We start from the raw sequence: 23,582 nt of genomic DNA on the forward strand, positions 1-23,582 counted from the left end.
ACTATTTGAAATTATAGTCAGCTAGCCTGTATCTTTTTAAATGTACCTCGAATTCTTTTGTAATGTGAGTCGGGTCAAATAAGCATAGAGACAACTACGTTCTCTGTTTTTATCATTATTTTCTGAACAAAGTATTACCAAAAAAGCTACGGCAATGCATGGCAAGCTTTATATAGTAGAGATTTACAATAGATTTTCTGATGGGCTCTTAGTGCAGCAGTAGCCAACAGAGCTATGATAAAGAGCTCTGTCTGGGATTAAAGCTTCCGGAATTACTCATTAATTGGATTAATGAACTGTAATTCATCATGCATGTCAATCCTCTTTAGTCTAACTACTTTTTCCACATGTAACATTCATCCAAGGAAGACCTCTGTTCTGGAAAAGTTCAAGAACAATATTGAGACTTCTGTGATTTCACATTCATTTTAAATCCTTAATGTGATCAAAATTCTTGTTATTCTTTCATTCTGTAGCACCTCTGTAATTTTTCTTGATATAATACTTAAAGTATTTTTTAAAAACCCTAATTTCAGAGCTCAGGTGTAAATGGATGGTTTTTTAGATATTTTTAGATTTCAAGGCCACAGAAATGTCTTCACTGATCTTTTTCTTCTTTTATTCTTTTCTGGAAATTAAAACTTTAATTAATTAAAATTAACTTTGATTGGGGTTTTTTGATTGAAATGCAGTACATTTTATTAAAACATTTACTTAAGTAGATTCAAAAGAGATACAGCTTAAAAATTCCAGTAGTTTGTGGTTAAAAGTTTTCTTCTTAAAATATGGTCTAGGTTTTATTTCCTCCCATTTTTTTTCCCATGTGCTGATAAATGATCTAAAATATTCAAATGGGTTTTTAGCTTTTTGCCTCAGATAAGGTATTCCATTTGCACTTTCAAATGGCACTTCTTCATTGAATATACAGAATATCGGTACTCAAGTGATGGCACTCTGAAACAGTAACATTTAGCCCTGCCTAGCTGTCAAAAGCTGAAAAAACAGATTTTACAGATACCACTCCTCTGGAATTGTTAATAAATTGCCTCAGAGTCTTGTTACAGAAGAATATATGCATGGCAGGAAGTCAGAATTTGATATGAAAATGTTTCTGAAGTTTGGAAGTTACCTAATCGCACGTCTTCCCGTTTGCTCTGTGTGTGTCAAAACCCCTTGGCTTGAAACTCAAAAGGGTGAGGAGTTCTCTTTTTTCATATCTTGGTGGAACAAAAGAGCTGTTTCATGTGCATATCTCAGCAATTCTCAGTTTTCTGCAGACAGAAGTTCCTGAGGGAAAGGAGCTATCTACTCCATTTATTTGTAGAGCGGAAGTCATAGTCACAGAGATGGTTTAATGCACATACACCTTCTATACAGAGCATTTGCAGTGAAACAGCAGGACTCACTCTGCCTAAAAGAAGTGCAGAATAGACTGAGGAGAGGAGCAAAAAGACCTTTTGCTATTTTATATCAAGGACCTTTCTCTCTGCTCCTAGCCCCTCTGTGTTGGTGGGAGGATGCTTTAATGGGAAGTGGTGAAAGCCTGCATCTCACTGAGATGCATTGTAAAGCCTTTCTGCAGGAGGGAATGGCAGAGATGAGCCAATGCCGGCAAGATCTCACCAGCTCCACCACTGAATATGAATCATGTCATTAGAGCTGGGTTAAGGTGCCTCAAGAGAGGGCCAGGCTCAGCAAATGGACTGGAAGATAGGTCAGGCTGGTTGCACACAAACTCTAATATTATAATATTCCCTGGCACCAAAGGAAGGACATAGCTTAGGCAAGGAAAAAGAGGGGGAAGTGATATCCAAAGTGACATTTTCCCACTTGCTTTTCACTTGGTCTGGGAGAATTGAGTTAATGAAATATTGACAATGTTTCTGTGAGTGAATGCATTACTTAACATTAAGAGAAATAACTTCTATGAGGAAAGGTAATGTCCCTTATTAAACCAACTAATTAGAAAACAGATAGACTTTCAAGCCAGAGTCCCTTTGTCAGTCTGACAAGAAGATCAAAATTCAAGCTAATGTAGGTCAGACACAGTAACTCATAATTCAATCTAATTGTGTTAATCACTTTGTGGCAGAGAACGGAGCTGGCATCTCAGAGCAGCAAGGGCTCTTAACAGGGGACAGGGACCATCACCGTAGTTTGGGGGAAATATGAAGGTGCTCAGTGTTGTGGAAAGGAAGATTGTAATGTAAAACAAGAGCTCTTACAGATTTGTATTAACCAGTTGGCTTCTAAACTTTTAGTTCCTGGCTTGTCTTCCTAAGGTATTTTCCTGGGTCTCGTGTGTCAGCTCTGAGATGGCTCAAGGATCTGTTCAGAGGAAATGCTCTTCCACTGGAAAATAGGAATCGTGATTCATATGGCATAGTTGTCTTCCTAATAGGTTTGTTCGCTCTTTTTTATTCCTAAGTTTCCCTTGTTCTGTACACAGACTCACCACTGAAATTTAGCTGCCTTGTATATGAGATAGCCATCACCCAGTTAAGGCAAAAACACTCCTTCAGGGAAAATTTCATGTAATTTGCCTTCAGGGAAGGCTGATACTGAATTAACTTAAAGCATTTGACAGAAAACATTGGCAATTCAATAGCTGTCACGTCATCTATAGCATCCTACAAAGGGGCAACGGCTCGTGGAAGCCCTAGCTGGGGGTGGAAACCATGGAGGTTATCCAGCCTAAATTATTATGGATAATTCAGATATATTTTACGATGGGTTGGATCAGCCTTTACAGGTAGTGAAACAGAGGGTATCAAGGTAGCTTTAACCAGCTGCCTTATCTGTGTAGCCATCCCAAGTTTAGAGCAATTATTTCACTGTTTGTAAGTAGGGCTTAGCAAATTACTATTAATCCAAGAAATTAACAGAGGCTGCTCAAGACAGAAGTAGTTTAGTTTTCTTTTAAAGATATTAGCTTGTTATTTGAATCTGGTCTTTGCTGCTAACAATAGGATTTGAAAGAGTAACTACAAAGTCAAGAAGACACGGAAAATATTTGCAATAAAAATTATGGTTTAGTTCTAGCTATTTGGTTTTGGTTTGCTTTTTGTTTTAGTTTTGGTGTTTTGTTTGTTTGTTTGTTTGTTTTTTAATTACAAGGATAAAAGCTAGTTGGGCTGTGTCCAGTTGAACCATCTTCTTTAAGGCAACATGGGAAACTTACCATTGCTCTGAAGTTTCTTGACGTGTGTAGAAGGCAGAAATGAGCACAGTGAACCAACAGGATCCATTAAATATAAAAGATTGTGCTTTCAGTATCAATTAAAGATATTTTGTCATGTTTTCTTCATCGCAGATGTAAACTGGGTTAGTGAGAGATAGACATTCCCATGTCACAGACAATAAAGGAGAGAGCCCAGGGCTCCTGGGAAAATCAGCCTCTTGTAATGCAGGTTTCATAGCCTTGCAAAGCAGGTTACAAGGTCTTGCAGTGAAGCACAAGAATGACTGCACTAAACCTAAGCACCTGCTGTCTGAGGCTTAGCTGCAACCAAACTTGGTCTCATGGCTAGCCTGTGCAGTTTAGGTCCCACAGATTGCCTAAATGTCCAAATTGAAAACAGTGAGTTTTTAGAGCTGCTACTAAAATCTTGATTTCCCTGTTTGTGAAGCAGAACACTGCAGTCAATAGATGTGTGGTTTGTTCTTATATATCCAGTACACAGGGTATTAGATATACAGATTTATGCCACTGGTTATGCCAACATCTTCATGTCAAGAGCCAACATTGATTTCATGCTAAGGTGAAGAAGCATTGTGTGGGCTGCAGTCAGAATATACGTCTGAGCTACTGAAGGCCCACAGAGATTAAAAGCTGTCTACAGTTACTGATAACAGTATCAGACATCCTCATTTACGAGCTGCCTGTTGGAATCTGCAGGCTCTAGGGTCTGTCTCTGATACCATACATGCCAGCAGTGACTTAGTATGTGTCCTTGAAGCAGCTGACTCAAAGTTAATGTCATCCAAGGCAAAACTGTCTACATCAACCTCAAAATGTGAGCAATTTATATGAAGTTTAACACACACCATTTAGCCTGTGAGTGTGACAATAAGCAAGCATTGCATGGAAACACTGCTGCGTATATTAATATGCCAGGAAAGCATTACACTGAATTGAAATTGTATTTCTGGCTATAATCACCTTAGGTGAAAATCAGGGTTGCACACCTCATGGGTCGACCCACAGTGCTAGCACATATCCATCCCGCTTATCAGTGTCCTCTCTTCTGAAAACCCCATACAGGCTAAGTAATTCTATGTTGAGATAAATCTCTGTAGCTTGTCTTTATTTGAAGCAGATTTGGGGGGCTTTTTAATAGCACAATATACAAGCAATATACTCTACATCTATTGCAATTGATCTCAGTGGCTTTGCTCTCCAAACCAAGTAAGCATTGATCTCATCCTGCTCCTGGATCGCCTCTCCTCTTAGTTCTGTTCTGTGCTTCAGAGAGCCCTAAATCTCCATCCTAGGCATTACTCCAGTCAAATGATAACACTTCAGTTTACTTGTATTTTAGGATGTAGTTTGAGGGCTAAGATTACTTCTCTGAAAAATCCCACCTCTTCCACCTTTGTGGAGATTTTCTTCAACATTGCTGGCACCAATTCAAATAGAATATTTTTAGATGACTACCACAAAAAACGTCAAACCCTTCTGTTGAGTGCAAAAGTCAATGTCTGAAGCCCAGGAAAAACTACTCAAATTGTCATTTAAAATGTCAGCACTGGCTATAATGAAAACTGAATTTTCATCTACTCCAAGAAGCACACTTACAAAGGGATTTTTCTAGAGTTTTGATAACTGTGATATATGAGGCAGGAATTATCATTATATATATAAAAATTAATTTCCAGAAGTACAGATTGTACTACGTTATTATTTTCTTAACACTTAATGACAACTGTGCTACCAGGAAGATGAGTTACTGCACCTTTGCAAAAAACATGTGAGCCTAGCATGTAAAATCTGGTTTTCTAATACTGCACAAGATAAATCACGATATGTAGTTTTACAGACTGGTGAATGCCACAATATTAAAGAAAAAGTTTATCACAGATAATTGCTTGCTCTGTTTATGCTGTTCCTGTAGAACTTGGATAAGCAATTTAAGTTATAGAGATTTATAACTGTTTTCATGAAGATGTATGAAACTAAAAAATTTGCAAGCCTTTTTAATCCACCTATAAATCATTTTATACATTTAATTTCTTCTTATAAATTTTATGGGTTCATATATAAAATAGAAGTTAAAATTGCTACATGCTTTCAGATGAACCAGCTTTTGCATTTATTTTCACCTTTTTATTATTACCTTATGTGCTCTCTTCAAGTAGAATACATTAAAATTCCCACAGGTTACTTAATATTAAATATTTAATGGCCGTTATAATTCTGCATTTAAAAATATTTTTGTAGGAATGTCAGTGGTGGGTACTTGCATATCTTTCATCTTAATATTACTAGTAATGTGTTCATTAGTTTGGAAACCAGAGTAATGATGAGTGAGCCCTTTTTGAAAACTAGCCAAGGCTGCTACAAAGTAATTGCTAAAGCAGGAAGAACCCAGTCCAGGAACAAGCAAGCCCCAGCAGCTCTGAGCCCCTGTGCTCTGGGGTCAGGCTAGTCTTCTACATTTCCCCTGGCTGACCCCTGACCTCGAGGCAAGTCCTGGGGAGGTGCCACTGAAAGATTTTCTTTTTTCAATCTCTCTTGGGAAGATACAGAAAAATTCCTCTTTTTCTAGCAAAGCTCAATGGATTTTGTGGCTCAGCACTGTGCACTTTCAGCCCAGAAAGCCAACCGTGTCCTGGGCTGCATCAAAAGGCGCGTGGCCAGCAGGTCAAGGGAGGTGATTCTCACCCTCTACTCCACTCTTGTGAGACCCCCTCCTGGACCTTCATCCAGCTCTGAGGCCCCCTCCTTCTCACGAACATGGACCTATTGGAGTGAGTCCAGAGAAGGACCACTAGGGTGCCCAGAGGGCTGGAGCACCTCTCCTATGAAGACAGGCTGAGAGAGGGAGTTGTTCATCCTGGAGAAGAGAAGACTACAGGGAGACCTTAGAGCAGCTTCCAGTGCCTAAAGGGGCCAACAAGAAATCTGGAGAGTGACTTTTTATAAGGGCATGTAGTGACAGGACAGGGAGAAATGGCTTTAAATTGAAAAAGGGTAGATTTAGATTAAATATTAAGAAGAAGTTCTTTACTATGAGGGTGGTGAGGCATTGGAACAAGTTGCCCAGAGAAGCTGTGGGTGCCCCATCCCTAGAAGTGTTCAAGGCCAGGCTGGAGGGGGCTTTGGTCAAGCTGGTCTAGTGGAAGGTGTCCCTGCATATGGAACTTCAAGGTCGCTTGCAATCCAAACCATTCTATGATTCTATGGTGTAATTGAAAGCAGGTGGCAGGCACCAAGGCTCTTTCTCCTCCCTGCCCTTGGTAGTTCACACTGTTTCTTGAGCTCCTCCCTTCTACTTGTCATACCCACTCTGCAGCTGGCATGAGGCCAGACCTGTTTCTGCAAAATTTATGGAGATTTTGCTGTAATTTCAGTGGAAACAGGACCTTAAATTGTGAAATCCCCTAAAGAGTTTTCTATTAGTCTGCAGCATGACCATATCACTTCTATGGCAACAACATGACATTGTTCACTCCTAATTGTTTTGATTGCTTATTCATATGAGTGGATTATTATGCACATTTGTGCTGTGTGAGAACTGTTTTCTGAAAAAGTACCATAGAGGAAAGTAGATTTAAAATGTCCATTTAGCATAACATTCTACAGATAGGCCAAACACATACAGAAAACTTTAAATTATGTTCTTTATGTGCATTTTATTTAACAATAACAGAAAAATTCTGACTCCAGAAATGGGGAGATCTGATCATCAAGGTTCCTTTTAAAGCATAATTAAAATTTTTTAAAGAATTAGGGACACAGTGGAGATAAAATGTCCATTTCCCACAAATGTTCTGTAGATGATATCCAAAGAACAAATTTCAGATAAGCAAATCTAGCACAATTTCTAAGTGTGAAAACAGTTGGGACATCCTTTTTATTATTTGTACAGAACTCTTGTTTTCACTAAAGAAGGGTACAAATTGATCTTGCTGTGGAAAACCCTAGTACTGTGACTACAGCCATGGTATCGAGGCAAACAGCACAATTTGTCTTTTACCACTTGACATCCAGCTGAAGTTCTATGAAGTGTCTGAGCATCTCCTTCACATTATACCTTCTCTTACAGTTGTCTCCTGATTATGTTACCTGATCTTTCCCCTTGCTCCTTTTGTAATTTTCCTTATTTTTTAATTGTGTGTATGCATGTGGTTTTGGTGGTGGTGGTGTGCATGCAGTATACAAACCAAATAAGGCAAGGTGTTCTTTATTTCTGTGAAGGAGCCCTCCAGTTCTCCCATTTGCTCTAGCACTTCATATTCCAGCTGGTCCACCACCAGTTTCCATTTTATTCTACCCTCCAGTGAACTCAGAGTCCTTATAGGTCATTTAATGATTTTTCAAATGACTTAGCAAGGTTATTGCCACTAATATGGCAGAGAACTGAGAAAAAGAAATATGCAATATAAGCCACAGAAGTGTACAAATTTTTTTGAGAAGAATTGTCCATGAATTTTGGCATCTGGAACATGTATCTTGATGATAGGCAACAATTATCTATGTGCTGCTACATATATTTCAAATATGATAGGATTTTAGTTATAAATTACTTGTTTCTGTATTGTTTTGCATGGCAGTTAAGAAGTTCAAAGTAATTTCATTACTACTGCAAAATTTATCTGTGGGGACATTAGAATAAAAAGTACTTATTTGCTTTGTGATTTGAATTGCATCATTGCGGGATATCAGCTTGCATTTTAAAGCTGTAAATTCGTAAAATTACATTATGTTTATAGTTGCATCAAAATATAAAAAAGAATATTAATCTTCTGAAATTTAATTTTGCCTGAATTTTAATTCCATTGCTTATTACCAGAGGGATTTATAGGCTTTTTTTTCTTAATATCTCTGACTTCACAAAGTTTATGTTTGAAAAAAATTATATGGTACAGTACTAAAGTAATTTTCTAATTTATAGCTTTAGTATTGCCCTCTTATTCTCTAATAATTTACATACAAGTATTACATTACTCCATTTTTGTCCCAGTTCAATAGAGATCTTATGCCTGCAATATTTCAGCCCTCAGCTGAAACGCAGTGCTTGGAACGTGGTCGGAATTTCCCAGGTTCTGCATCAACTGCTCACAGCTCTGCTCAGATTAAAGGTGAAACCAGACATCCTACTGACAAAAGATGCTCTGATACTTATTTTAACTGTCAAGTTGTTTTTTCTTTTTATCATTAGATTAAGGTTCCTTTTCCAGCAAACTTTACCTTTCTGGTATTAAGTCCTGTCCAGCATGGTCTGGGTGTTGCTGAGGTTTCATACATCCATATGTGATCATCCCTCTCAGTTACACAAATTAAATGAAAGAACAGAATGACCGAGTACACATCCTCCTTTGGAAAACCAACATTGTTCTGTATTGATGCAGTTCAGATTAAATATAATTTGTCAATACCATGTTAATACTTATCCTCTATGAGAAAAACTGGGAGATTATTTTTCCTTCATTTCTTTTCATAGGCAAATATTTTATTGAGCAGATGGGACTCTTGTACTCCAGTATCAGACAAAATATGTAAAATATAATATCCCTGGTTGCCTTGTTCGTGCTGATATGACGGGAGCTCATTTTGTCCCACAGTTTTGTGTGTCTTACATGAGATGTAAGATGGGAAAGGTGTGTAACATAGCAGATGAACATTTATTTGTCTCATGACTAGATGTGGGAAGAGTAGCTGAAGTAGTAAGAAGATGCTACAGGAAGATGCTTCAACAGTTTAAGCTTGTTCTAGTTTTAGGTTTCTTAATAAATAAAATAAACCAAGAAATTGAGAGAAATTACTTGCACTGCTCATTGTTTGCTGCATCACTGAGGAAAACTCCATAAGATACATTCCTTCTGGGGAGTCTGCCTCTATTTTCTGTGATTTCTGGGGTTGATCATTCTTTGCTGCTAGGCATCATGGCAAAGAGGTCAACAGTTGCTGGACTTCCCATTTGTGGCAAATTTCTGATACTGGAAATTACTACCATCATCTAAGTTCAGGAAAAAAAAAAAATTCTTTTACCTCTATTGAGAGAAAAGCAGCTCCTATATTATGAAACATTTCCACACAGGGAAGCTTAGCCCTTCGTGTATTTCCTTGTGGATTTTGCTTTTTCCGTTTTGCTCTACAAAATCAGGCAGCAGACCCAGTTTCCAAAAAGCATGGTTCCAATGTTTGCTAACGTGCTTTGAGACAGTCTTTTTGGAAGACAATGAATTACTTGCAGATATTAAAATCTCAAAAATTAGACTGAGATGTTAATTTAGTAAAAGTCAGAATTTATAAATATTCCATGTGCCTGGGATTGTATATTGAATTTCTGCAGTTTTCATACTGTTATTATTTATTTTTATTATGAGCTTTATTCTATCATCAGCTCTGATAAATTCATTATCTTATTTAACCTTATTTAAGAAAACAAATCCAAAAAGGTTTTCATTGTAGACAAAGTTAGTGGATTTTTAGACTGTCCATCATTCTTATTTCTAGTTGGGATTTATTGCCTGTTTGTCACTTGTAGTACACAGATTATACTTATCAGTAAACAAAGACCTATCTTTTATTATAGTTTGTGTATGTCAAGAATAATTTTTTACTTAGCTTCAACATCAGATAAGCCAATTTCTGAACATCCTGCACCTTTGGTTTGTCAGTTCATGGGATGACATGACACCCCTGTTGTCATGGTTGAGAGTCTAGCTGTATTAATTATTATAAGTTAGTATCTAATTCATGAATCTGTGATTGAAGGTATAAAAGTGAACAAATTGTGATGGGTGGCTTGGTTATCAGAGGTTCCTTAGGATTAATATGGCTTGGGGTTCAATTTAAACTCAAAATTAAGAAAAAAAGTGGTTGATTTCAGTTTCAAGAGTTCTTTTTCTATGATCAGTGTACAAGACTATGTGTTAGGGAGGGAAGCTAAACAGGGAGATAATTCAGCTGTCTAATAAAAAAACAACCCAGAATCTCTCTACTTACCTACCTACACTGGTTAGAGCAGTTACCCTCTGAGGAGGAGGCATTTGCATAGTGCCACATCCTTCATATGTGTTTCAGTCATATCAAATAAATAATACATCCATTACTAATGTCTAAGCAGGATGATCTTTCACTCTTTTGCTCTAGTCTTCGGGGAGCCATTGTAGTTACAGTTAAAGTCATGCTCTTCTAATTTTTGAAAAGGTTAACACAGTTTTATCTTTAATAGCTGCTTGATCACTGCAGAAGCTAACAAGTCATGTTGGAAACATTAGTCAGGGAGACAAGGGAATATATCTGGATATCTTACACAATTATACAGAGAGTTATTCTCTTGCTATTTTCACTACATTACCATGGCTGGTATTGAAATTGCATATTTATTAGGGAAGGGTATATGAGGTTCAAGAAGCTTTGGGTGCCAGCCAGCAGTGGAGTGTTTGACTCTCTCCTCCATCTGGTCATCTGCTTGTCCAAAACATCTTGTGAAAATAGTCAGTCTATTGTTGCTTCTTTTATGTTCAAGGATCCCACGTTAGCACTTCATTTAAAGGGTATCACCATGTTCACTGCCATAGTGATTTGATTAAATGGCAAGGCACTGTTAAGTAGATAGCCAAATGAAACATCTTTTTTTTTTTTTTTTTTTTTTTTAAAGAATGCACCTAACTAAGCATATGCACCTCTGTGTAAATTTTCTTTGATAAATGAATTCAAATTTTTTGTTAATTTTAAAAAAGTAATCTTGACATTTTTCCCATGCATTCTCTCTGACCATATCTAGGAAAGCTCTCTCTTTAGGAGGAACAAATAAAATCCCTCCATCTCTTGCTTTGGTTTTCATCTTCTCTAGATGGTCCGGTCAGTCGGGACCCATGCAATGACTTGGAAAATCAGAAGCTGTCATTTCTTTCCTGCTTCCCCAGCTCAGCATTCAAGGGCAGCTAACTAAATTTTAGCTGAATATAGGGTAGTATTGCAGCATCTTTGTTAACAATTTTCACTAAAAGTAGTATTTTAGTGGCAATATTTGTAGATAATTTCACATAAAACTACTATCATATTGTATTTAAAGTGTTTTAGTGGCTTAGCATTACTACTGGACAATGCTAGTTAACCACGGTAATTGCCTGAAGATTCCGTATTACATTTAAATGGGGAAAAAAGAGACTAATGAAGTTATAAAATTGGAGTAAACATAGATAATGGTTAAATAAGGATGTGAATTGCATCTATGGAGCTGTTCTGGGTTCTGTGATGCCCTGGATTTAATGACACTTAGCTGAATCTTAAGAGCAGAAGCTTAAGAGAAAGTAAATGTTCCCCATCTAGAACTGATGACCTGAGAATGTGCAAGAGCTTAAAAAGATTAAAATTCTAGCTGAAAGCCCAGCCTACATTTATTATAATACAGTTATTGCAATAACATTTTGATTTTTACTGTATTATCTGAAATGTAATTAGGAAAAATCTATAGAAAAAGTAAAAGAGGCAGAAACAAAATTCTTTAGCTTGCACAATTTCAGGAGAGGTTTCTGACCTGACCTGGGGATATGCAGCTGAAGCAAACCCGAAGATTCTGTCTTGTGCGCACCTCCTGGTATGCAGGGTGAGAACCTGGCAATCCCAAGCAGATCTACAGCATGGAAGGTGCCTGAAACATTGACAACATCTCAAAGATGTTAGAAGTATCTTCACTAAAACTTCCGAGGTCAATACCACTATCTGAGAGAGAAATGCTTTAGCTTGAGGTATCTAGAGGCAAGGCTATAATGATTCTGGGCAGTCTTTGCAGCAAAACTAATGGCCAAACCAGAGTCCTGAGGAAAGAAGGTACAAGTGATATTTTTGAACAAAAACAAAACAAACAAAAAGTGAGAACAAAATATGAAATTTTGAGTTAAGCTTAAATTTATGGAAGATACTATTTTTTTCTAGCAAAAGCACTCTCTTAATTTTGTTTATATAGACTGTTTGCACTCTCATATTTTGCAACGTTGCAATGCTGTTTAATGTAAACATGGGGCAATGTCTTGGTTATTTTATCAAGAGTGTCAGAGTAAAAATGAATGTGTCAACATGAATAAACCTAGAAGAAATCAAAATAATTGGACAAGTAGCTTCTATTGCAGTTTCCAGTTGACTGAACTACTAGTAAATGAGAATGCCATGATGGAAATATTTAGACGTACAATGCAGAAAACACATAAAAAGCTAAATGATTACTAGGTTTTTTAATTATGGGACTTGAAGGAGGTACAGCAAGCATTGCTTCTCACACAGGCTTGTGGGCCTTCATAGCAGACCTGTAAAAAATGTTTTTCCAGCTTTCAGAAGGCCCACTGAGGAGCCGCATGCTGGAGGTGGGTTTGTATCCCATGTACTTTTGGTACTGCCTTTTCAGAGAAGGCTCAGCTAGCACTCAGTTACTTTGATTTGGTTTTGAAAGGAGAACACACCCTCCAGCAGGATTATTTTTTTTTTTTTTATCTTCTCTAGGATGTTTTACCCATCACTGTAATGCTCAAGGACTTCAAAACACAAAAACTTCAAGCACCTTTTATGCTTTTTTACACTGATAATAATGCGACATTCTGGCAGATAATAATATATACAGAATTGATTGTATCAATGATCTTTAACTACAGTGTCTGTAACATCCATGGTATCCATGATCTTGTCATCATCGGTGAAGAATCAATGAAAATTTGACACCAAATTACAAAAATGGAACAAAACCCAGACCCAAAAGAAGGAAAATGGAATAATGCCAACTAAAACTGCCGCTGTAACTTGTGATAGGCTTTGGCCATAATACGCCACCTAAATCCGTATGTGTGTCCACTGAGTTTAACCCCAGTGTGGTAAGATACAAAGCCCAGCCTGCAGAGTCCAAAAGAACAACTAAGGAAGATTAAATAAGTGGCTGCTTCTGCCTTTCTCACCAGGGCTGCTGGTACAAAAGCTCTGGAGCCACCTGAAACTTCTACCAGAGAACAGAAACAGTGCTGAGCAGCTCACAGCCTGAGAAGAGAATCTCAAAAACTGTCTGCAGCTACCAAGACTGTCACTAAAATGACTCTTTCAACCTGTCAAGTTAAAAAAAAAAAAAGAAATAGGAACAAACTTCCAACAGATGTAGCTGTCATTTAAGATTAAAGCAAAAGCTGTTGATGCAAAACCTTCCGATGTGTGCAATCATGCTTGTTTCTACCAAAGCAAAAGTAGCAACATCTCTTAAAATATTTCAGTTAAAAATACAAGAACAAAGTGCACCAACAGTAAATATATCAAGACACTGGGTAGAAAAGCTCCACAATATGTCCACACATGCATCCTATAAGCACCTCAAAGCCCTGTCCTCAAGGACCAATAATCCCTCCAAGAAATCATCTGCTTTCCTTTTTACAAAGCATGCTGAAACATGAAGTCAAATTTTCCTTCTGACAAGAGGAAAACATACCTGCTGTAAAAGTGTGAAAAATATGGAACAGGAATGGTTAAAAAAACCCACATCATGAAGCGTCAAGTCTGGGCAGAGGAAAGCTGCCAGAGTCCTTGGCCCAGGATCAAGTGTTTAGAGAAGAAGCAGAGAAGACAGTTGTTTTAGAAAATAGCCCCAATTTCAAACCAAGCAGCCATCCTAACACAGATTAGTAGCGTTTCCAAAAACAAGCCTCCTGCTAACCTGGAAATAAAGTAATCTTCCTATATTATCTGTACTGTGTCCAAACACTCCACGTGTCCTCACAGCCAAATGTGTAAATGGTACAGATAGAGCCTCATGTCGCCAGGGCCTTTTTCATCTTCTCAGGACCAGGGCAAATTGAAGGAATATGCAATTGCATACACTAAATGGGGATAATTGCTTCCAGGTGAAAGAAGCTTACAGTCATATCCAAAATCCACTTCTACTCAAGTAGAGCCAAACTGTCTCTCTTTCTCTATTTATATGGGGATCGGGTGGAAGGGATTGGGGGATGCCAGGTGGGAGAAAGGTTTCATGGAAATGTGTCTAAACTCTTACGTATTTTCCTTAACTAATAAAGAAAAACCCCATAACTTTTTGCTCAGATTTATATTTCAGAAATATCTTTCCTCTTTCATGTGGCTTTGAGGTATCCTTCTTTAGAGAATTCTTCTATGCTGCTTCTGCCACACACATTAGAATTCCTTCCCAAGTAAGTGAAATATTAATTGTGAAGAGCCTATCTAATTATTTATATTTTAAAAATCATCTTGGCTAATCACTGACAACTGGACAGTTGAGTCCATATTTTTTAAAAGTACTATATAATCAAGCCATTTAACCAAGCATTTTATATGTCTCAGGACAAAACAAACCTCTGTCAATAAAATTACAAGGCATATCACAATCTACAACAGATGTTTTATTGAATTCTTTAAATATATTACTCCATTAGCATCAGTTCATGTCACTGTTACACTTCAGGTGAAATCTTCTTAAATGAATATCAGATAAAGGATGGACCTGTTGCAGCAATAGATTTACAGTTATGGATTTAAGAGGTCTCCACTGTATTCACATTACTTTATTATCATTTAGCACATTCTAATTAAAAATAAAAAAAATTTCTTCCCTTTGCTTTCTTCCCTTGTGCATTTTGAAGTGATTTAATTCTAAAGAGAAAGAGCAAATGACAGATCAAAAGAAAATGTTAGACTATAAATTACCTGCTTCCCTGGACATATGGACTATTCATTAAGTACAAGGTTGAATGCTACTTAAATTCCTTGCCTATCAGATATGCTAATTCACCCAAGCCACTTTACACATCGTGTAAGATATTCCCATGGTGTGATTTAGGGAATTGCTTCTCAAATGGAAGTTCCCAGAGACTCTCCAGCCACATTTATGCAGCTACAGCAAAGGCTGGCACAAGCCACTTGGAGGGGCCACTCCCACGTTTAACTTTTAAGAATGGAAAAAAAGTCTTTGTCCAGGAGCCCAGTGCCCAGATACGGCTGTATCACTCTGCCTTTCCAGCACAGCCCCACAGACCTGCAATGCAAGCACCACCTTACTGTTTTCGGGACAGTAAAGACAGTAAGACATCCTTCCAATGAAGGTTCTTGTAGAATGGCTCAAAGGAAGAGAGGTGCAACTGAGGGATCAAAAACACATCTGCCTAGGCTACAGCTGGGAGCCAGGGAAGCTGGCTGAGTCCAGACCCCCTAGGTGTGTGTGCAGATCAGGAAGGTAAGCCCAGGTAAGTGTCTGCTCTACCATTACCATTAAAAATCTCAAATTAACTTAATGAGCATTGCGTCACATCCCAAGAAGGTAAGTAATCTCAGCAGGAAAGACAACAAAAAATTCACTAGGAATAGAAATGAGAGGTGCATGGAATTGTCTTTCTCTTGGAAAGACTTGAGTCTACCTATATGGAAGTGGCACCAGTCAAATACGGGGCTCCCACATCTCTGAAAGTGTCCAAATATTTAAAGACAGCCTTTGTCCAGCAGTGCTCCTGTTTTCTACAGTTAGTTAAGGTAGGAAAATTGCATTCAAATAGAAATGGTATTGCAGAAAAACTGCTTTGCTGATAACCTAAATGCATATTAATGGGAGAGTGTGTAACCCATACCTTCTGGTTATTGGGAATGGTTTGTAGTTAAAAAAAAGCACATAACCTTGATGTACATACAAAGCTGTAAAGTATCTACATCAACATACATTTTATTATTTAATTTTTAAAAAGCCTATAGAATTTACAATATTTATGCAAAATTTGCAGTTTGGCAAAGTTGCATCTATTCATGGGTGAAAGTCCTGAATGCTCATAGTTTTATTCTGTTTTAAAATGTTGATGACTCTTAACATTCACAAAAATAAGAATCCAGTTTGCACTGGATAGATCCTAGCAAAACCCTGCCAGAATCAACATAGCCTTCTCAGCAGAGCAGAGTGAATGCAATTTAGAGTTCTTCAGCAATCCTTAGCACTTCCCAGGCTTCTTTTCATCACAGACTTGACAAAGTATTTTGAACCATTTGCTTTTTTCTGACTTAGATAAACATCTTGTAGGAAATTAGCTTAATACTAGTTCACAATGGCAAACCCCTATGATCCTGTTTTATTATTACTGCTCAGATCATCATTCACATCATAAATAAAGATATGGAGCATTGCTCCTGAAAATGCAGTATGCTGCTAAAAGATTGTGTTGTTCAAAGCTAGCTTTGTTTTGCTGGAAAGAAAGGAGTGGTGTTGAGGCAGCATGTCTCAAAAAGCTTTCTCTGTTACTAAAGTGAGACACAACAGTGAACTTCCAGAAAGGCGCATGACCTGGTGCTGGTGTCCAGCTTGCACTGATGGATCAGGTCCAGTGATGTCCTGTGCTTTGCTGGTGTTGAGCTCACTTTGGCAGGGCGTGCTTCACTCATCATGAAGTAGAGGATGAATAAATGTAACTAAAGGATATAAGAACAGGGACAAAGGCAGTCTCACTCCTCACCCTCTCTCCAGAAGTGCCAGCACTAAATGGCATAGTCTAAGGAACAGGAGATATTGCTTTAGACTAGATTTTTTTCTTTAAGGTCTTTAATAGCATACCAGACTCAGGTTAAATTTCTTCCTAGTCATTAGACAGAGACAGATTAACATTGTACTTCAACACATTTTTTGATGGGTGTGTTTCCAAACTGAAGAGCGAACTGTTAAAATTTATTTGGGTTGTTTTCCTACATAGCAAGTTTACCAAAAGGAAGCTCAGTTCTGTGACAGAAGAGAAATGTCTGTTAGAATTTTTCGCTTTAGTCATTTTAGTCATAATGAAAAATAAGTTATCCAGCTTCAACTGGATAGGCATATCAGAGAGTAGATTTTAACTATTAAGCAAGAATTTGGTTATAGAATTCAGTGTTCTCACTGTAATTTTTGTGAAAGACACCACTGATTAACCATGTTGTGTCAGGAGTCACCAGGCAATTTTGTTAACAACAGTCTTAAAATTTGCTGTTTTGGTTTTTTTTGTGGTGTTTTTGTGGTTTTTTTTGTTTGTTTGTTTGTTTTGTTGTTTTTTTGTTTGTTTGTTTGTTTTGTTTTTTTGGTTTGTTTTTTTTTTCTGAGAGAAGGTAAAGCAGAATTTTTGTCTGGAAAAAAACACAGTATTGTTGTTTGTTCTCCTAAAGAGCAGTCCTCCGAGAGAAATTGTCAGATAGTTGAGACAATTGTTTTTTCTCCATCTTTCAAGATTTTATTCTCCATCTTTCAAGTCAGCTCCCAGGGCAGAATAGCTTTCTTGGTACTGAGCCATGGTACATGAGTTAAAGTTTTCAAAAGAATAGATTGTGGATTGCCTGCATATGACTTTTCCTTATTATGACATTGTTGTGTATATATACAAAGTAAGTTAAACTCAGACTAGAGCCATACTCTGCTTCACTGATTTCTCCTCCCTGATTGCTATTCTCAGAGCCTCTAAGATCAATTCCAGCCCTCAAATATACACGGTTTATTAGAATGACATTGAAAGTCTGGCCAATTAGTGACAGAATAAATCTGAATTAAAATGTCCAGTTATGAGGATTTTTGGTTACTGACACTATTTGCAATCACTTTTGTTTTATCACACCTCAAGAAGGAAATCATGCGGTGGGTTTGCATGGCTTTATTTGTATATAATTGATATTGTGTCTTGTTGGCAGTGGGCACAGAAGATTTACAGTAGTTGGAAAGATAAGGGGAGGAGCCAGCAATTCACACTTCAGTAGTCAGAGCTGCTAAACTTAAAATTCAAGCTACATTCCCATTAAAATGAAATATAAGGATAAGGAAGGGATTTAAATTTATGAATAGGGAATTACGTTCTACCTCTCTAAACTCTCTTGTCATTTGCTGTAGCTAACGATGGAATGGTTTGCAAATTTACTTTGTGACTAAAATACAGATTTAACAAATTCTGAGCTTTTAGAATATCAGAGTTGGATGGCAATCACAATAAGATGTTATTGTCAATTATCACAATATATCCATAAAGACAAAGTCATTAAGCAGCAGTGAAACTGCAGATGGTTTGAAAGGTATCTAAATATTTCTAAATTTAGCCCAATTAAAATGAAAGACCAGTGCAAAAAATAGTGTTTTAAGGAGTCTGGGGGAGGGGAAAAAAGAGACTAGTGATCTAGTAGTCTGTGCTCTGTATAAATAAAGCTCTAAAGATTCAGAGACAAGAGACCTTAATTGAAGTCCATTAAAATCAATAAAGGAATAAAAACTAGACAGAAATAGAACAGGAAGGAAAACATGCCAAGGGAGTTTCAAAGTGCTGATTGTATCAAGTGAGTTTCAAAATACTGAGTTCCCACCTATAATTTCTACTGAATTAACAAGGGCTTTTCATGATCAAGAACTCAGGAAATCTGTCTGCTCTTGAATTTTGGCATTAAGTTATTCTCTAAGGATGGTGTTCCTCTGACCTCACTTGGGCTTTGATTTCACTCCTGCCCCTCCATTTTTCTTTTTTACAAGGTGTGGACTATAAATAAGTCTTCATGCTGAACCACACTCTTTCTGTACTGCAAAATTCACTGATCTGCTGCATTTGCTTCATCTGAAAGGGCAGAGAAAAATACTTGTGTCTGTCCCTAGGCTTGTAACTGGGTAACCAGTGAGCACCCAATATCTCTAAAAATGTAGCTGTCTTTCAGAGAATACTTGTTTCCACCCTGTCCTCCTGTTCCTTGTGGCTATGAGGATCCTGAAGACTCTTGACAAGGAATATATAACAGCAGTGCTAATCTTCATGATCTGAATTCATGAGTCAGGCTCCAGCAGCAAAAGATTTTAGTTTTATTTATGTTTTCCATCTGTTTATTCAGCTCGAAGTATCATTTACAAGAGTTTCTTCCCATCTATGAAGAATGCCACTTTTCCCATTCAGGGAGATCCATTTTTAAAGAATGGGATTCTAAGTGTTGAAGCTTTAAGAAAACGTTAACGAGCACGGGATTTATAAGATATAATTAAATGAGATTTTATTCATATACCTTAGGGGAAATCAACACTGATTTGCCTAACTCTTCTTTCTATTTAAATAACAAAAAAAACCCAACAAAAAAAAAAAAAAAAAAAACCCACCAAAACAAAACCAAAAACAAACAAACAAACAAAAAAAAAAAACCACAAAAAAAAACCCCAAAACCCATCAAACCAAACCAAACCAAAAAATCTGCAGCATGAGCATATAGTCTTCATCTGAATTTACAGTGCTTTGGTACCTAGATGACCCATTACTGATTACTGCTGCAGTCATAGAATCATAGAATCATAGAATATTGGGTTGGAAAAGGACCTTAAGATCATCTAGTTCCAACCCCCTTGTCATAGGCAAGGACACATCACATTAAACCATGTCACCCAAGGCCTCATCCAACCTGGCCTTGAACTCTGCCAAGGATGGAGCACTCACAACCTCCCTGGGCAACCTATTCCAGTGCCTCACCACCCTCTCAGTAAAGAATTTCTTCCTTATATCCAATCTAAACTTCCCCTCTTTAAGTTTTAAGCTGTTACCCCTTGTCCTGTCACTACAGTCCCTGATGAATAGTCCATCCCCAGCATCCTTGTAGGCCCCCTTCAGATACTGGAAGGCTGCTAGGAGGTCTCCACGCAGCCTTCTCTTCTCCAGGCTGAACAGCCCCAACTTTCTCAGCCTGTCTTCATACGGGAGGTGCTCCAGTCCCCTGATCATCCTCGTGGCTCTCCTCTGGACTTGTTCCAACAGTTCCATGTCCTTGTTATGTTGAGGACACCAGAACTGCACACAATACTCCAAGCGAGGTCTCACGAGAGCAGAGTAGAGGAGCAGGATCACCTCCTTCGACCTGCTGGTCACGCTCTTTTTGATGCAGCCCAGGATACAATTGGCTTTCTGGGCTGCGAACGCACACTGCCAGCTCATGTTAAGTTTCTCATTAACCAACAACCCCAAGCCCTTCTCTGCAGGGCTGCTCTGAATCTCTTCTTTACCCAACTGTAGCTGTGCTTGGGATTGCTCCAACCCAGGGGTACAACCTTGCACTTGGCATGGTTAAACTTCATAAGGTTGGCATCAGCCCACCTCACAAGCGTTTCGAGGTCCCTCTGGATGGCATCCCTTCCCTCCGGCGTATCAACCGAACCACACAGCTTGGTGTCATCGGCAAACTTGCTGAGGGCGCACTCAATCCCACTGTCCATGTCACCAACCAAGATGTTGAACAAGACTGGTCCCAACACCGATCCCTGAGGGACACCACTCGTTACTGGTCTCCAGCCAGACATCGAGCCATTGATCACAACTCTGCGTGCAGCCATTCAGCCAGTTCTTTATCCACTGAGTGGTCCACCTATCAAATTGATGTCTCTCCAATTTAGAGACAAGGACGTCATGCGGGACAGTGACGAACGCTTTTCACAAGTCCAGGTAGATGATGTTAACTGCTCTGCCCCTGTCCATCAGTTCCATACCCCATCATAGAAGGCCACCAAATTGGTCAGGCAGGATTTCCCCTTAGTGAAGCCATGCTGGCTGTCACCAAGCACCTCCTTGTTTTTCATGTGCCTTAGCATGCCTTCCAGGAGAATCTGCTCCAAGAGTTTGCCAGGCGCAGAGGTGAGACTGACTGGTCTGTAATTTCCTGGGTCATCCATTTTCCCCTTCTTGAAAATGGGGGTTATATTTCCCTTTTTCCAGTCATCGGGAACTTCACCTGACTGCCATGATTTTTCAAATATGATGGCCAGTGGCTTAGCAACTTCATTCGCCAGCTCCTTCAGGACTCGCGGATGGATTTCATCAGGTCCCATGGACTTGTGTACGTTCAGGTTCTTAAAATGGTCTCGAACCAGATCCTCTCCTACAGTGGGCCCAAGGTCTTCATTCTCACAGTCCCTGTGTCTGCCTTCCAAGACTTGGGTGGTGTGGTCAGAGCATTTGCCAGTGAAGATTGAGGCAAAGAAGTCATTAAGAACCTCAGCCTTCTTCAAATCCAGGGTAGCCAGTTCTCGCGATAGCTTCTGGAGGGGGCCCGCACTGTCCCTAGTCTTTCTTTTATTTGCAATGTACCTATAGAATCCCTTTCTGTTATCCTTAACAACCCTAGCCAAGTTTAATTCTAACTGGGCCTTAGCTTTCCTAACCTGGTCCTTAGCTTCCTGGACAACATCCCTGTATTCTTCCCAGGCTGCCTGTCCTTGCTCCCAACTTTTATAAGCCTCTTTTTTCCTTCGGATTTTCCTCAGCAGCTCTTTATCCATCCAAGGAGGTCTCCTGGCCCTCTTGCTGCACTTCCTTCTACTTGGGATGCAACACTCCTGAGCTTGTAGTAGGTGACCCTTGAATATCAACCAACAGTCTTGAACTCCCCTTGCCCTTAAGGGCTGTATCCCATGGAACCTTACTAAGCAGGCTCCCAAGGAGGCCAAAGTCTGCTCTCTTAGAGTCCAGGGCAGTGAGCTTGCTGCACGCTCTTCTCACTGTCCTGAGGATCTCGAATTCAACCATCTCATGATCGCTGTATCCAAGGCTGCCCTGGAGTGTCACATTTCCAACCAGCCCTTCCCTGTTGGTGAGCACGAGGTCAAGCATGGCACCTCTCCTTGTCAGTTCCTCTATTACTTGTAGAAGGAAGTTGTCTTCTGCACAATTGAGGAACCTCCTGGATTGCTTGTCACGGGCTGTACCATCGCTCCAACAGATATCAGGGTAATTGAAGTCCTCCATGAGAACAAGGGCCTGCAAGCATGAGGCTGTTCCTATCTGTCTATAGTGTGCCTCATCCACAGAGTTCTCTTGATCAGGTGGTCTGTAACAGATCCCCACAGTAATGTCTCCCATCGCTGTTCTCCCTTTAACCCTGACCCACAAACTCTCTATTGACTGTCCCCAGACAGAGTTCCATACTCTCCAGCCTATCCCTAACATAAATATCAACTCCCCCTCCCCATCTGCCAGGCCTGTCTTTTCTAAAGAGCCTGTAACCTTCCATTCCAACACTCCAGTCACAGGAGCCATCCCACCATGTTTCTGTGATGCCTATTATACCATACCCCTGTAGACGTGCACACATCTCTAATTCCTCTTGTCTGTTCCCCATGCTAGGGGTGTTTGTATAGAGGCATCCTAGCCGAGCTTCAAATGAAGTCGGCTCATTGGCTGGAGCAGCTGGAATACCTCTGAGCATTTATTATAGGTGCTGGCAACTGACTGGGTGTGTTGGGATGGAATGATGCCCCCTTCCCCCAACACATCTAGTTTAAAACATCCTTGACCAGCCTGGCAAGCCTCCTACCAAAACCTCTCTTCCCCTTCTTTATCAGACCAGCTCCACCAGCCCCCAGTAGACCTGGCCTACAAACTTGGGTCCCGTGTTCAAGCCACCCAAACCCCTGATTATGGCACCGCCCTTCTAAACATTTATTAACCTGGGCAATCCTCCTAGCCTTTTTACGGTCCTTCACTGTATCCTGGAGAATTGACAAAAAGACAATCTGAGCTCCAGAGCCCCTAACCACCTCTCCCAGGGCTCTGTATTCCTTCTTTATATTTTCAAGGCTACTGCTATCTATATCACTAGCACCCACATGGATCACTAGAAGTGGGTAATAGTCCATGGGACTCACTAGAGCAGGCAGCCTCTCTGCAACATCCCTGATCCGTGACCCAGGTAGGCAACACACCTCCCTTGAGACTGGGTCAGGCCGACAGATGGGTGCTTCTGTCTCTTTCAAAGTAGAGTCTCCAACTACCATGACCCACCGCTTTTTCCTGGCAGCAGCAGTAGAGATCTTTACCAGTGCATCAGCCAGTTGTTTCTGTTGCGAGTGTGTTTCCTCATCAGCTCCTTGAAGGATAGCAAAGCAGTTTAGAAGCCTAAGCCCCATGCTTTTAATTGTCCTCTTCCTCCTTTTTTGCTGGTTTTTTTTGTTACTGCTTTGCAGCTTCCTGGGTTGACAGCCTCCTTCTTTCCTCCATGAGCTACAGGGGACGCTTGAGGCCCCTGCACAGTTTGGGCCTTAAGCAAGCAGTCCTGCTTCCTTTCAGCTTCCCTGAAATCTTGCAGCCTATAAATAGCATCCCGCAGGACATCCACCTGCTGCAGGAAGACCTGCACCAGGGAGCACTGGGTGCAGCCATGCCCATTGTGCACCCTCCCCTCACAAGACCAGTGCAGGCACACTCTACACTCCAGCTCTGCACTTCAGCCTCCCCTCTCAACGTCTCTGTCTGGGTGCCTCCGCTGGCCACCGCCTGGGAAGCCAGAGCAGAGCTCCCAGACCAGGCTCTGGTCGTACGGCGAGCACTCACCATCCCACCCGAACTGCCGCGAAAACTGCCTCAACCCTCCCTGTTCTCCAAGCTCCTGGTGCTCCTGCTCTCTGGGGCAGGTTTTTAACCAGTCA

The sequence above is a fragment of the Psittacula echo genome, assembly GCF_963264785.1.
Source record: "Psittacula echo genome assembly, chromosome: 6".
NCBI classification, from domain to species: domain Eukaryota; kingdom Metazoa; phylum Chordata; class Aves; order Psittaciformes; family Psittacidae; genus Psittacula; species Psittacula echo.